The sequence below is a fragment of the Arachis ipaensis genome, chromosome B1 (assembly GCF_059453495.1).
Source record: "Arachis ipaensis isolate K30076 ecotype BB chromosome B1, ASM5945349v1, whole genome shotgun sequence".
NCBI classification, from domain to species: Eukaryota; Viridiplantae; Streptophyta; class Magnoliopsida; order Fabales; family Fabaceae; genus Arachis; species Arachis ipaensis.
In genome coordinates this window covers 56,355,204-56,361,610 of record NC_142436.1, presented here as the reverse complement: position 1 = coordinate 56,361,610, position 6,407 = coordinate 56,355,204, and positions in this window count along the sequence as shown.

Below are 6,407 nucleotides of genomic sequence, written 5' to 3'. Positions count from 1 at the left end.
TTTTGTGAATGGGTCTTGGTCCTTGTGGGGGCTGTCCTCGCGGTTGGACCGAGCGGCTTTGGTTTTGAGGTGGGCTTCGAGCTTTAAGAGTTTGTCTTCTAGCTCTTGACGCCATCTTGTTTCTCTCCGGAGATCTCGCTCGGCTTCGCGCTGACGTTCAGCTTCTTGTTCGAGCTGTTTGAGGCGATCCTGCTGTTCACGAATGGCATCTAAAATTTCAGCGTTCTGAGTCTGCTTGTCTCCTTTGGATTGGAGTGTATCCTTTGAGGAGTTTGGTGTTGCATTCGTGTTCTTGAGTGGTGTTCCTTCTTCTAATCCAGAGTTGAGGTCGTTGGTAGGTTTGTTTGCCATGGGATGACTTCCAGGTCCCCGGCAACGGCGCCAATGTTTCGAAGGTTACCTGAAACTGGGAGGTCGATCTCAGACGAGATCTTCTCGCTTGACTAGAACTTCCGTGTCCGACTTGTTGAGATGGGAGGCGCTGCTGGTCCTCGTCACCGGAGGGGGGTGGTACCTGCAAGAGACTCCGATGCTTAAGTCAGTACGGGCTTTAGGTAGGTTTTTTTAGAATTGGAGTATGAGTTATACCTGGATGCTCCAGTGTATTTATAGTAATGATTGATGATCTTTCTTTGAGATAAGCTGGTTATCTTATCTTATCTTTTAGGGAGGATATCTTTATCTTTTGGTCAACCGCCTTCTGGTGGGTGGTGTCCTTTTGTTCTTGGGCCTTCTTGGGCCTCTATTACGGTCTTCCGAGCTATTTGTAAAGAGGTCGATAATGTACCAACCTTTCAAGAGGTCGGTTTCTTTACCTCGGGCCAACTCGGACCTTGTAGCTCAGACCGATGTATGGACAGGAAGGAATGGTGAGGATTGCAAGGTTGGACAAGGCTTAGAAAGATGTGACCAATGCATGTAGGTTTGGACTAAGAGATAAAAGCAAACGCAAGTTCCCAAGGGGGCTTAAAATTTGAACACGGTCATGCATGTAATGAGTATTATAGAAAGAACCCAAAAGGGAAAACCATGAAGGACATATGCATGTGAGGTACTTAGAGTAAAATGAATGCTCCAGAGATTTCCAAGGTTGGACAAGAGGTACACCTGCAAAATTCAAACCAAGGTGAGGAGGGAAAGACAACCAATTTAAGAATCAATAAGAACAAACCAAATATTCAAAACAAACAGAAAAATAAAACAACTATTCCTAACTAAACTGTGTATAAGCATGCATAAAACTTATTCATAAAAACTATTCAAAACATGAGACTCCTATGTTGAACAAATAAAAGAACCTAACTATTTAATAAGCTAGCATATTCATTAGCAAATAAAGTAAACTTACGGTGCAACATAAAGAAATAGAAACTAAATAATAAATTCAACAAACTAACTATAACAACTAAAGTAATGCATGTATTAAGTCCCAACCACAAACCAAAGAAATCGATGTACATGAAATATAAATCAAAGGTAAAAGCAACCATACAAGGCAAGGAATGAACCATGTAACACCATGCATGCAAAATATGTAATTCTGGGCATGTATTTCAAAATGGCGTTGGACACCACACAACTATTGTTGGACGGCAAATGAAAAACATGCGTATGCGCATAAGATGCGTACGCATGAAACCCTAATTGCCGTTAGGCACCAAAAGATTGTTGTTAGGCACCAAAAGATTGTCGTTAGGCATTAAAAGATTGTCATTAGACGGCATGCATCAAATTAAAACCAATATGGCTTCTATCTACATCTGCCATTCAATGCCTCAAATGTGCCATTAGACGGCATGCTCAAAATGAAGCCAATGTGGTTCTGTCCAACTCTGCTATTGGACTCCACAAATGTGCCGTGGAATGGCATGCTCAAAATGCAACCACATTGGTGGCTATCCAGCTTTGCCATTGGACGCCCCACATGTGCCATTGGACGGCAAGACTTATGCACCAAATTTAGGTCATTTGGGTCCTTTTTCACGTATGCTCAAAGCACTAACTTATGCATGGGATGCATGGATAGTTTAAACACGAAATTTGGTTGCATGCATGGTTTGTTTTAACACCAAACTTGGTTTCATGCATGGTTAATTCTGTAGAATACTATCTTAAATCACATGCCAGAATCATAATTGCTAGAGCAAGCAAAGTATTATATGTGTGGTTTGATCAAACACTAAGATGGCTCTTTCATGCATTGGATGCATTGTTTGATCAAACACCAAACTTATCCTTTGTTGCATTATATGCATTATTGGATTAAACACCAAACTTGGCTCCTGCTTGGGCCAAAAAGCTATGATCCTGCAACAAACTATCTTTACCGATATGCATCATTTATAAGTAAAAACAAAAATTGATGAAAGCTAAGAATCAACAAGAATTTAAAGGATACTATGGTTGGGTTGCCTCCCAACAAGAACTTCTTTATCATCACTAGCTTTACGTTGCATCTTCTTTTAGTTGAGCCCGTAGATGATCCTTTGACGATCCACATCTTCTCCCAAGTAATGCTTTAATCTGTGACCATTAACAGTAAATGTCCTTTGTGAATCTTCTTCCATCAATTCAACATGACCATATGGTGAAACTTTAGTCACTAAGAATGGTCCAAACCACCTAGACTTACGCTTTTCAGGAAAGATTTTCAATCTAGAATTGCACAAGAGGACCTTCTGGCTAGGCTCAAATACTCTTTTTGAAATCTTTCTGTCATGCCACTTCTTAGTTCTCTCTTTGTATATCTTAGAACTTTTATAAGCCTCTACTATGAATTTTTCCAGTTTATTTAGTTACAACAGCCTTTTCTCCCCTACTGCTTGGATGTCAAAGTTTAGGAGTTTGGTAGCCCAATATGCCTTGTGTTCTAGTTCTACTAGTAGATGACATGAATTTCTATAAACAGTTGATAAGGTGATCTACCAATTGGTGTCTTGAATGCTGTCCTATAGGCCCACAAAGCATCATCCAATTTCTTGGACCAATCTTTCCTTGAAGCTCCTATAGTTTTCTCTAGGATTCTTTTGAGCTCCCTATTTGAAATCTCAACTTGCCTACTTGTCTGAGGATGGTAGGGTGTTACAACTTTATGTTTTACTCTATATCTTTAGAGGAGAAAGTCTAGCTGTTTAATACAAAAATGACTCCCACCATCACTGATCAGACTTCTTGAAATCCCAAATCTTCTAAATATGTTCTTTCTGAGAAATTGGAGAACCACCTTAGAGTCATTGGTTGCCACAGCTACTGCTTTAACCCACTTGGAGACATATGCCACAACCACTAGGATATAGTTATTTGAGTATGATGGTGGAAATGGATCCATGAAGTAAATTTCCCATACATCAAATAATTCAACCTCTATAACGTAGTTCTGTAGCATTTCATTTCTTCTGAGTAAACTTCTAGCTCTTTGACATTCAGCACATTTCTTGACAAATTCTCTAGATTTCTTGAACAAGGTAGGCCAGTAAAAACCACACTAAAGCACTTTTATTACTGTCCCTTTCCTACCAAAATGTCCTCCATACTCAGATCCATGTCAATTGCATAGAATTCCTTGAACGTCTTCATTGGGTATGCATTGTCTGAGTATTCTATCTGAGCATTTTTTGAATAGATAAGGCTTATCCCACAAGAAATATTTAGCATCATGTATTAGCTTCTTTATTTTTTTACTTAGTAAAATCTTTTGGGATTGTCCTTTCAGCCTTATAGTTGGCAATATCTACAAACCATGGTGCTTCATGTATCATCAACAGATGCTCATCAAGAAAATACTCATTAACAAGGGAGGTAGGATCCTGGTGGCTTTTAAGAGGAAGCCTAGAAAGATGGTAATAAACCACTATTTTATGGTTTATATTGTGCTAATTTAAGTGGTTTTTATCAACTCTTTACTCACTTATTCATATGATTTGCATGATTTTATAATTCCTTTCCAATTTTGTTCTATGGTTGAAAACTTGCTTCCTAAGCCTTTAAATTGTATATTTTAATTCCCCTTTATACCATTCGATGTCGTGATCTATGTGTTAAGTATTTTCAGGCTTTATAGGGCAGGAATGGCTTAGAGGATGGAAAGGAATCTTGTGAAAATGGAAGAAACACAAGAAACCAAGGAGCTGACCAGCGAGGAACGACGCATGCACGTACCTAACGCGTGCGCGTGATTTGGAGGTTTCCATGGCGACGCGTGCGTGTACCTGACGCGTACGCGTGAAAAGCGAAGTTGCACAGTGACGCGTGCGCGTACCTGACGCGTACGCGTGACATGCGCCACGTGCAGAAAGTTGCAAAAAGAGCTGGGGGCGATTTTTGGGCTTTTTTGGCCCAGTTCCAAGCCTGAAAAATACAAAATAAGAGCTGTAGAATCGGGGAAACACAAGGGAGAACACACACAACATTCATTCACAAATTTTTAGATTTAGATGTAGTTTCTAGAGAGAGAGTCTCTCTCCTCTCTCTAGGTTTTAGGATTCTTAGTTTTAGCTATTTTTCTATCTTAGTTTAATTTAGTTTTCTATTCTACTCTTATTTGTTCTAGCTTTCTAGTTTACTTATTTCTCTTGTTGATTTGTTTATTTTCCCAATTTGGTTTATGAACTCCATGTTAGATTTGATTTCTTTATTTAATGCAATTTGAGGTATTTCATATTTATGATTTTAATTTAGCTTTCTACATTCTTAGCTTTGGTCGAGTAATTGGAGACGCTTGAGTTATCAAACACCTTTGTTGATTGATAATTGGAATTTTCTGGTTGATTTGGATCCCTCTAAAGCTAGTCTTTCCTTAGGAGTTGACTAGGACTTGAGGAATCAAATTGATTAGTCCACCTGACTTTCCTTTATTTAGTAAGCGTTAACTAAGTGGGAACAATGAACAATTCTCATCACAATTGATAAGGATAACTAGGATAGGACGTCTAATTCTCATACCTTGCTAAGAGCTTTTCTAGTTATTAATTTATTTCTTGCAATTTACTTTCCTTGTTCCTTATTCAAAAACCCAAAAAGATACAATCTCATAACCAATTATAAGTAACACACCTCCCTGCAATTCCTTGAGAGACGACTCGAGGTTTAAATAATTTGGTTTATTTTTATTGGGTTTGCTTTAGTGACAAACAAGTTTTTGTACGAAAGGATTATTGTTAGTTTAGAAACTATACTTGCAACGAGAACTTATTTGTGAATTCTTTACTAGCAAAAATCCGTTCGTCAAAATGGCGCCGTTGACGGGGAATTGCAAACGTGTGCCTTATTATTGGTTATTGTGAATATTGTGAATAATTTTGCTTTTTCGTTTCTTTGTTAGTTGTTTCTAGTTTTAGGAGTTTATTTTCATTATTTCTTATTAGTTTTTGTTTTTACTTTCTCTTACCACTATGAATTCTCACCCCTTTGGCTATGAGTTTAGTTACAATCATGTTATAGGAAGAGGAGATTACAATAAAAGCTTGGATCAAGGATGGGACAATCAAAGATGGGAGGAGCCACAAGGATTTGATCAACCCTCTTGGCAACAACCACCTCCAAGGCACTATCAACAACCATTCTATGATGCTTACCAAGACAATGGTTATGGTGGACCTCTTCGTGACAATCAACACCCACCACAAAATACCTATGAACCCCCTCCTCAATATAGCTTTAAACTACCATACTCACAAGCCCCCTACTACCAAACACCCTCATATGATCCTAACCCATATCCACCATGTCAACCACCCTATGAGCCATATGAACCATACATAGAACCACCCCAATCCCAACCTAAATACTCCCAAGAACCACCACCTCCATATACACCTTGTCCACATCCATCAATCCAAGAGCCATATGATCCTAATTATGCTATCCGAGCGAAACAAGAATCAAAGGATCGTCTCAAGGAAACAGTGGATAGGTTTCATGTAACCCTTCATTAATTGGACCAAATGGTGAGCCGAATAGCACCCGAAGCTCACGTGGCTAAAGAGTCTCAACTTGAGGACCAAGGATTGAAGTGTGTTGTGCAACAAATAGAAAAGATGGAGAATGTTGAACCACCACATCCTAAATATGATGAACCACCCTCTTATCATGAAGCTTTCCTCCCAAATAATGAACCCTCATATCCACCCCAATCTCCAATGAATGACACTTTAAGTGTTCTTCTTCAAGGTGGTAGGTAATTTTGCCTCTCTGCACTTCAATACTCAAAGCACTCCCTTGGCTACATGTGGAGTCATTAGAAGAGCGTAGCATGAAGGAGACACTAGAAACTCTAGTGGACAATGAGGAACGTGATTTTGTGTTGGAACAAGTGGAGGAAGCCGTAATAATTGAAGAGGAAGAAGTGGTTGCAGACTTAGGAGATGCTAAACCTCCATGGGAATTTAGAGTTGTCGAGTATTCCTCCA